This window comes from Camellia sinensis, chromosome 6 (assembly GCF_055761805.1).
Source record: "Camellia sinensis isolate YWXY chromosome 6, ASM5576180v1, whole genome shotgun sequence".
NCBI classification, from domain to species: domain Eukaryota; kingdom Viridiplantae; phylum Streptophyta; class Magnoliopsida; order Ericales; family Theaceae; genus Camellia; species Camellia sinensis.
In genome coordinates this window covers 180,948,083-180,958,445 of record NC_138966.1, presented here as the reverse complement: position 1 = coordinate 180,958,445, position 10,363 = coordinate 180,948,083, and the positions used below count along the sequence as shown (strand labels likewise).

The window sequence follows — 10,363 nt, the reverse complement described above, 5'->3', positions numbered from 1 at the left end:
AAAATAGTAATAGTAGCAGTAGCAGTACAGACTGTTGAGTAACCATAAAACAACTTTGGATTTAAAATTAATATTAAACTATCATGCATTAAAACCAATAACAAATAATTAAAATGAGCAGATTTTTAGTATTTAAATATAATAGTACAAAAAATGAGTAAAATATTATTTAACATAAGCCGATACAAATTGAATCATCTATGAAATCTAATTTAAACTTGTAGTACTTCTCTCACCTAATAATTCTTGTATAATAAAAATTATTAGGTGTAATCAAGTCTATTCGGTGAAGATAAGTAAATATAAAAACAATCTTAACATATATAAATTGGTTTAGATCTTAAGTTGTTTTGATTTAGGCAAATTCTAAATCAAGAATCAATCAAATCCAATGAGCTTGATGATTAGAAGACCTGAAACTAAGTCAATGTACTCAAAAACCAAACTAACCAAATCCAAAAAAATCTGCTCATTTTGATTTTTTAATTCGTTGAGTAATTTAAATGCCATTAATTAGTAGTTATCTTTTCATCTTATATCTTAAGTGGTGTTATTTCAAGAGAAATTTAGTCTATCATCTCTCTCCAACTTTTATTAATAAAAAAGGTCGACAATATTTCTTTTTGTAGTGTAAGGTCCCTCAGTATATCATCTCTCCTCTCTCTCCCTCATTCTCTCTCTCACTCACTCTCACTCTCTCTTTCTACAAGTGAAACAAAAACCATGGCTTACCCTCTGCAACTCTTCACCCTAATCTTCATCTTTATCTTTATCTTCATCTTTATCTCTACTACAATCGTCACCGCCATTGACAACTCTTTGTTTTCTATGGTTCTAGTGTTAGAGATTTTACAGATTCGAAGTTAATCATACATAGAGGAAATTCATAGCCATTGGGATAAGAAAATGCCGCGACACCTCCGGGGTCGCAGACCGGTTCGAATTTGCTAAACTCAATAACAAGGGACCGTTTGGCAAAGATTGCGTAGGAGAATTGGTCCAAGGCTGGAGGCAGAGAGAGGCCGAAGAAGCCTTTCAGTCTAGATTTGGTAAAGGAGATTTACGACATGGAGTTGCTAGTCAAGAATGGTCGGAAACCCATGCCGCTACAGAGGGTGATGATTCTAGAGATGAGTTAGCGCTTAGAGAATTACCTGTGGCCCAATTTCGATGGGGAGAAGGCGACTTTTGAGCATGTCATGTCGATGATACTCATGATTAATGAGAAGGTAGGGCTTTAGCATGCTTTCTTATTCTTTTTCAGCTATGGGTTTTGCTTTTGCAGTTGTGGGTTTTGCTTAATTGTTGAGGAATTTTAGAAAAAAAGGAAAATTTGATAATTTAAGTAGTCTGAATTGGGCTATTGCTTGGTTACTAATTAGTTTTGAGGATAATGGGGAAGAAATTGTTAGGTTTTACATTCTATATTTAGATCTTGGTTTTAGTTGTGAAGTGCTATGATTTACTGGTATAGTGTTGATTCTGTCTTTACCATCTTCGATTGCTTGCTTTTTCTTCTAATTGCTCGATTCTTCCATGCTAATTCTTTAACAATTGTGGTTTTTTAATTCTCTCTGGTTTGTTGTTGTCTGAATGTCTTACAATCCAGAGAAAATTGGTCAAAATGAAAATTGTGGTTGTTCAATTTTCTCTGGTTTGTTGTTGTCTCAATAAATCTTCGTACTGATTGGCGGACTGATGTTTAAGAAAGTTTCCTAGCATGAGCAGGAATTTATTCAATATTAAAATGATACTTGGTTTCCAGACAAATTTCTTTTTATCTTTTTGATAATGAAGTTTTTGTACAGATATTTATAAACATAGCCGCAACAATCTATAAGAAGATTCAGGATGGAGTTTTTGACGTATCAAATGAGGTATTCTCTCTTCCTCTAGTGTTCTATTTATTAATGGTGGAAGAATCCATTGCTCATCTTTGCATGAAAGATTGGATTCTGCTTGGAATTATTTTTCGGCATTTAATTTGAAGAGTTTAGGTTGAGCAAGTTATTATTTTCATTTCAATACAAAATAGGAAACTCAACAAACATAATTGGTTTAAATGATTAGGTTTTTGTTATATGACCTCATTTTTGTTTGGGATTACATGAAACTCACATGCATATAAATGGTCAACCAAGAAGTTAACAGTGGACTTAGATTTGAGGTTTTCACATATAACTTCTAGTTACATTGTATGCCTATGTAATTTTAAACTTCTCTAAGGCAAAAACATTTTTACCATGGCTTAAACATCTCATTGTTATCAAAAACTTTTGATATACCCATAACAATTTTTAAAAATGCTGATTATTTATCAATATATATATATATATATATATTAAAGAATGCTAATTGGATAACATGTATAATTCTCTGTACTAAAATTTTGGTTATTTGTTTTGTTTTGCAGTCTTATGGGATATATGTCTTATAGTCCAGAGAAAATAGTGATTGTTCAATTTTCACTGATTTGTTAAAATGGTGATTGTTCAATTTTCTCTGGTTTATTATTGTCTAAATATCTTACAGTCTAGAGAAAATTGATCGAAATGAAAATGTTGTTGTCTAAATGTCTTATAGTTCAGAGAAAATTGGTCAAAATGAAAATGGTGGTTGTTCAATTTTCTTTGGTTTGATCAAAGAGAAAATTATAAGCAAGGTAGAGAAAATTGATCAAAACATAAAGAAATTCTTTAGGAAGTCCAGAGAAATTCCAAAAAATTTTATGGAGAGAGTTTCTCTGGATTGATATTGAGGAGCTTTAGACATTATAAAAATACTGAGCGTCATTTATTCTAAAAAATCTTAATACCAGGGACCTTAAAAAAAACTCTTATTTCAATTATAGCGGTTTTGGTAATAGTGATTATTGTTTAATAATTAAAAAAATTGATACGTCTTTCTTTTTTAATTATTTTTTATTTAGAAAGAGTTTTATGAATGTTTTGAAGCTTTTACTCTTTTGTGAAGAGTTAAATATATAACCTTAATAATGTTATGAAACCCTATTAACATATCTATATTAGCATAACTAAATGGAACGTGGTAGAATTTTTCAAAGTATAGAAATTAATTGTCTTTTAGTAATTTTGTTGATATTCCTAAAAATAAATTGATTTTTATGAGAAATATTTTTAGCAAAATCAAATAAGATTTTTACTTTTAAGTTTTTTCATCAAAAAATATGTATTTATTTTTGCAATGTATTCATCAATAGATTTTTACTTTTAAATCAAATATGTATTTTATTTATTTGCAATTATGTCTAATACAATAACGTATACACAATTTAACAAAAAATAAAATAAAATAAATGCATACCATATATACATCTACGTTCAACGATTTGGTTTAAAAAAAAAAATTAACATAACTTATTGATTATAATCATATTGGGTCATAACCAGTATTACTTTGGATTTATCCAAGAACCATTTAGTCATATCTAAAGCTCTCCCACAAATGAGCAGTAAGTAATACCACTTTAAGATATAACCAAACACTACAAGTTCTAACTAACTTTGATTTGATAATTTGAAAGCTCCACCGCCACAGTGGCCCATAACCAAAAACTAACACCACAATAATTCATAACCAACACCAATTTTGTTCATAACAAGACCTTGTTTAAGAGAAATGAAGAACTGATGAATAAAATCAATTGGAAAAAGACTAGCTCAACAGACAGTTTCAAATGTAGGCACAGACAACAACTGGCCACTATATTAACAAGCACTGAAAACCTAAATAGCCATGTAAATGAGTCATGTCGGATTTAAGATTTACTTGAAATATTGTGTGCAGCTTTATGACATTCCATTTGTGGTGTCAAGGAAGGGCCCCAAAGCAGGGTGGGGGTTGCATATTAAGGATGGGTGGCAAGCCATGACAAGCTTCCCCGGTGTGGGACTCTTTAATTACTGTTTCTCAACATGCAACTTAAATTGATCTTTCCAATTAAAGTAACTTCCGAGCTTCATCTGCATTAGGCTTCAATTCTTGTACAACTTTGTTCCTAAAAATGCTTCTAGCTTTCTTGGTAGATATGCCTCGGAAGTTTGGTTTCTCACCATGTGTATATAAATCAGAATTGACATTCTCTTAAAACAACCAATGATTTGTTGAGATGGAAGAATCCTTCAAATAAAGACAACCACCTTCGCTTTTCTTGAAATTTCTTCTCTATGCTCTTGCCGAGAGAGAGAGAGAGAGAGAGAGAGAGAGAGAGAGAGAGAGAGAGAGAGTACTAAGGTCTACCTAATTTTATCATATAGCGGAGAAAAGGAAGAAAGAGAGCAAATAGTAGAACCACTGCAACAAACAATAAAGAGGAATATGTGACAGCTATAAGCAAAACAATAAACAACGATAAAGAATACAAGGGAAACAAATGAGGTAAACTAGTGCAATACATAAGGGAAGAGAATGGGTGACAAGTGCAATCTCTGCAATGTTCTTTGCTGAATAGTAATTCTAGGAAGTTAATTCTGATAAGATAATTCAACAATGAAACATAGTTATATAACAAAAGTTAACAGGAAATGAAATAGAAAATAGGCATTCTAATAATAAAATTTCAATTGCATAAGCTTTTAAATCAACATAATAAAAGATCTGGATGAAGAGAAAAAAAGAAAATAGACTTAAATAGTGCATCTCACAATTGGTTGAATGGTGGGCAATGGTTTCAGAAAGCTTTTGGTTGTGTTTGGTTTGGTTTTGAAATCAATTTTGAAAAATAAGTTTTGAAAAAGAGTTTTCAAAATTCAAAATTTTGTTTAGTTGTATATTTTGAAAATTGTTTTACAAAATTGGAGTTTTGTAGTTTGGGATGATTTGTGTTTTTTTTTTTTTTTTTTTTTTTTTTTTGTAATTGAATAAATGGGTGTAAGAGAAAAAGTGATTAGTTGATATGTAGGATGTGAAAGAATGAGAAAGGAGAGAGAAAAAAATAGTTGATTAATGTGTAGGATGTGATTTCATTATCCTAAAGATAAAAGAAAGTGTGAAAATTTGAGGATAAAACGGAGTTGGGATAGGATTAGATTCAAATTTGATAAGCTGCTGGAATATCAGGAAAACAAATTAAATAAAAGGACAACAAATAGTGAAAATGTTGGGGTTCATTAGGACTAGGTAGTGTAGTCGGTAGGGTTTTGGCAGTGAAATTTAAATTAATTTTTTCCTGCAAGAATTTTGGAAAAAAATTCAAATAAATTTTGTCTAAAAAATTAATATAAGAACCGACCCGACCCACAACCCACACCCGCGCCCGGTAGGTTGGACGACAGTGCGCGCATGTGGTGGTTTAAGCCAAGGTTCACTTGTCCATAACTCCTCCCTAGAGCTTATATACATATATAAAGTTTCCACTATGAGACAAACCTTACAAGGAAACCCACATTTTATTCTTTAATTGTCCATTCTACAAACCCGAAAATGATGTCAACTTTTCATTCACTCATAAATGGTTTTGACGAACGTTTTCACTGTGTGACTTGCCACACGGCAAGGAACATGTCACCTCTTTGGACCCACCCCAAAAGACGTTTGGGACCCACTCAAATTTGGGCCCAAAATTGACCCAAAATAAGCCTATAAAAACCAATTTTTCCAACACAAGTAACAAACATGTCACACAAAAGAAGCAATTCAATAGCAGGGCCTTCATTAATTCATACACTACTTCATGCATTTGATTTTATCTCAGAGAGAGAGAGAGAGAGAGAAAGGGAGAGAGGATAAAAGGGAGGAAGGTAGCAAATAGTAGAAGCACTGCAACAAACAAGAAAGAGAAATATGTGACAGCTACAAGCAAAACAATAAACAATCACTACAAGAAAATGGGGCTTAAGAGACGGAACTTTTTGCGATGACACATTTGCTCTTACAAAAAATGACTTTTTCCGACGACACGACTTGCCGTCGCAAAAAATGTGACTTTTTGAGACGGCACAATTTACCGTTGCAAAAAATAGAGTATTTGCGACGGCATAAAATACTGTCGCGAAAAATGAGAGTATTTGCGACAGCAGAGATTGCTGTTACAAAAAAAATAGAGTTTTTGCGACAGTACCAGCTGTAGTCGCAAAAAAAAAAGAGAGTTTTTTGCAACTGTAATAAGTACCGTTGCAAAAAAAAAAAAAGTAAAAAAAAAATATATATATATATATATTGTGGCTTTGAGACGGCTTCATATATATATATATATATAGTTACAAAATGATTTAAATAAATGCAACGGTATTTTTCTGTCACAAAAAAAAAGACGTCGTCTTACTTTTTTAAACATTTCTCTTTTTACCCATTTTTTCATCTTTCTCTGTCTCTGTCTCTCTTCTCTTTCTCTTTCTCATTCATCACTCTTCTCTGTCTATCTGTCTGTCTCTCTCTTTCTCTATGTGTCTCTATCTCTCTTCTCTTTCTCTCTCTCACTCATCACTCTTCTCTGTCTATCTGTCTCTTTCTCTCTGTATCTCTGTCTATCTTCTTTTTCTCTTTCTCTCTCTCACTCATCACTCTTTTCTGTTTGTCTGTCTATCTGTCTGCCTGTCTGTCTGTCTATCTGTCTGTCTGTCTCTCTCTCGCCCATCTCTCTTTTCTCTCTATCTCTTTTCTATTTATCTATCTCGCTCTCTCGCTCATCTCTCTTTATCTCTCTCTCGTTTATCTCTTTTCGTTCTTTTTTTCTCTCTCTCTCTATCTATATCTTTTTACCCATTTTTTCATCTTCCTCTCTCTCTTCTCTTTCTCTCTCTCACTCATCACTCTTCTCTGTCTGTCTGTCTGTCTATCTGTCCATCTCTGTGTCTCTTACTCATCTATCTCTTCTCTCATCTCTTTTCTCTCTATGTCTCTTTCGCTTATCTCTCTTCTCTCTATCTCTCTCTCTGTCTCTCTCGTTCATCTCTCTTCTCTCTTTGTCTCTTTTTTTGTCTTTCACTCTCTATCTTTTTCTCTTTTTGTCTCTCTCTCTCTCACTCACTCATCACTCTTCTCTGTCTGTCTATCTTTGTCTCTGTCTCTCTCTTTCTCTCTTTCTCTCTCGCTCATCTCTCTTCTCCCAATCTCTCTCACCCATCTTTCTTCTATCTCTCTCTCTCTCTCTATGTCTTTCTCTCAATCATCTCTTTTCGCTCTCTTTCTATCTCTTTGTCTATCTCTCGCTTATCTCCTGTTTCTCTCTCTTTTTATGTCTGTTTGTCTCTCTATTTCTGACTCTCTCTATATCTCTTTCTCACTCATCACTCTTATAATATTCCCAACTTTTCATCTAGAGCCAAACACACTCCTATGTTAAACTCCATTTAGGATATCTAAACCCAACTCCAAACTTGATGGTAGGTGTAACCAAACACCCCATTTCAACACAAAAAAAATTAGAAGTGCAGATTTTTTTTCTTCATTCTTCATTCTCTAACTTCTCTCTACTTTCTCTCTCATTTTCCTTTACTTTCTTGGAGGCCAAACACCACACCTTTGCTCCACCCTTACACCACCACCTTGACCCACCATCTCCACCACCTCCGGCCACCTTATCTCGCCGGAAAAAGGGTCCGGTCGGCACTCCTTGAATCCATCCGAAAATAACACAATAGAAGCACAAACTCTAGATTTTTCTTAATCTTTTGAAGAATCAAAGCATGGGATTTATTTTCTTGATGGATTAGAGGCTTGTACTTGGTAAGAATCTTTCTCTAAAAGTTTAGTTTAAGGTTTTACATATTTTGAGTTAGAGATGATGAAATTTTTGTGTTTTAGATCTATTATGATTTGGGGTTTGCTTGTTGAATTTTATACTCTCAATTAGTTTCCATGAATGTTTTACATGTTTAAAAAAAAAAATGGTCAATTTGATGGTTGATTTGGAGATTTAGATTTTGGGTTAATCTAGGGTTTGAATGTGATGTAAAAATTGGGGATTTTGGTGTTAGGGAATTTATATGTTGAAATTGAGTTGATAAATGATGGATTGGGTATCTCTATGTTCTATGGAGGAATTTTATAAGTGATTGAAGAGATTTTACTTAAGTTGTTGAGTTTATACAAAAATGTTGATTTTTGACTTTTGTAGTAAATTGATGGTGGTATTGTGCATATAAATTGATTGGATATTTAAAAAGTTACTAACTCAAAGATGTTCAAAGGATGGGTGTTATGGAGATTGGATAAGTTATTTGTTTGGGTGATTTAAAGTTGGAGGAGTTCTTTAGCTTGCCATTCCTTAACATAATTTTATTTAGGATCATTTTTGTAGATGTTGTAATTTTCATTGAAAGCTTTTCCTAATTTGAGATCCTATTTACTAATTGTTAGGATTGGAGGAAGGCATCTCTCCACCTCTTGGAAATTGATTTGTAGAGTTTCAAATCTACACTTTTGCTATTTTTGGAGGTGAGTATACTTACCATGGAAATTACCTTACCTCTATCTTTATTACAAAGTTTGAAAATAATTTTTGAATTAAAGGAGGTGAATGATACATTTCATCATGATATATGTATAAAAAGAAAATCTATAAATTTATTGAGGCCAAGGGTTGAGTTTTAATAAAGATATGATTTCATTTGTATAATGAAGCATTAATTTTTTTTATGAGAATTTATTTAAGTTGAGTCTTTCAAATTTTATGATGATGATGATTGAATGACAGTGAAATGTTATGTGAGGGTATTTATTTTATTGATCATATAACCGAATATAGCCTTTGGGACCACAAGAGCCAAAATGCTTTGGGGTCCTGGGGACCGAAATGTTTTAAGGACCATAAGGGTCGTTGTATGTATAAGGGGTCCTGGGGACCGAAACATTGAAACAAGAATTGAAGTGCTACGATGACATGAGCTATGTTCCTATGGTTATGTTCTGGGTAATGGTACCGTCACCACCTAAGTCGCGAGGTAACGCGACCCTAAGGCTATGTAGTGGATTGTATGATGGACAGGAAATCTTAATGTATTGAAAAGTTATATTTTTGTTTACTTTCATTATCCAAATGTATGTTTTTTTCTGCCTTATGAGATTCCTTGGAAAAATCTTGATAACGTTTTATGAAAATTGTATTTCATCATTTTTATTTTTATTTTGTATAAATTTAAGTCCAATTAAGCTCTTATGTTTAGTATCTTTATTTTGAACCCTATTGGTAGGAGCAAGTTTTATAACTCCATGGTATTGGTATACTCATTGGGCTTTAGCTCATTCTTTTAAATAATTTTTTTTTTTCCAGATTCATAGACTTTTGTGTGGCTCGCCTCAACTTGGAAGACTCGAATTTTTTTGAAGGATCACAGGTGGGCATCTTGTGGTTGAGGTTTTGCTTAGGGTCATTCTAGGATGTAAGCTTACCATTTTTTTTTTTATGAAGGAGGTTGATTGTAAAAATTGCTTATGAAGTTGGATGTATTGATGGATTCGTGATTAGTATGTATTATATTTTTTTTTTTTGGAGGAAATGCTTGGGAACTATCTTGTAGCATGATAATATTTTTTTGTCTTTGAATAGATCATCTCATATATGTTAGGCAATTGAAAGGTCTTATGCACTTTTGGTGATGTGGTGATGTGATGTAAGAATTATACAGGAATTTGTGGTGTAAAGGTGCTATAGCGTTTGAGGTGCACCCTCTTGGCAGGGTTTTGCCTTGCCAAGACTGGGTCGTTACAACTCTTCTCTCTCTCTTTCTCTCTCTGTGTTTGTCTGTCTGTCTTTTACTCTTCTCTCTCTCTTTCTCTCTATGTGTCTGTCTGTCTATCTGTTTGTCTCTCTCTCCCATTGTGTTCACCTTGCTCACTCTTTCCCTCTCCTCTTCTCTATTTACCGAGCTCTCCACTACAAGAAAATACACTTTTATCGACCACTTTATCTCTGTCTCGCTCATCACTCTGTCTCTGTCTCTCTCTATTTCTCTTCTCTATTTGTTTCTCATTCATCTCTCTCTCACCACCCATCTCTCTCTCACCACTACTACTACCATTGTTGCCACTCCACTTCTACGACTATCATTACTACCACTATCGCCACCACTCCGCTATCACCATCACTACTATCATTACCTTTCCTCTACCACCGCTACTCTATCTCCTCTACCACTACCATAACTTCACCACTAATCTCTTTCCACCACCACCACCACCGCCACCACCACTATCACCTTTTATCCACTACCTTCACCACTACTGCCATTCTCTATCCTCTACCACAAAAAAATTAGTTTCTGATTTTTAGTAACAAAAAAAGATGGGTCACAGAAAAATATTTTTCATTGACCACAAAAAAATAACTTTATTTTCATAGAAAATATTTTTCATTAAAATATTATTCCTACTTCTACCAAATAAAAAATAATAAAAATAATTT

At 33.2% G+C, this 10,363-nt stretch overlaps 1 long non-coding RNA gene across 1 annotated transcript; it reads left to right on the top strand.

Annotated features, from left to right (window-relative positions):
* Positions 1-678: 678 nt before the first annotated feature.
* Positions 679-10,117, top strand: LOC145793088 (uncharacterized). Its single transcript, XR_014333595.1, has 3 exons — positions 679-1,229; positions 1,809-1,877; positions 9,233-10,117. It is a non-coding gene; the product is annotated as an uncharacterized LOC145793088 (long non-coding RNA).
* The last annotated feature ends 246 nt before the right edge of the window (positions 10,118-10,363 follow it).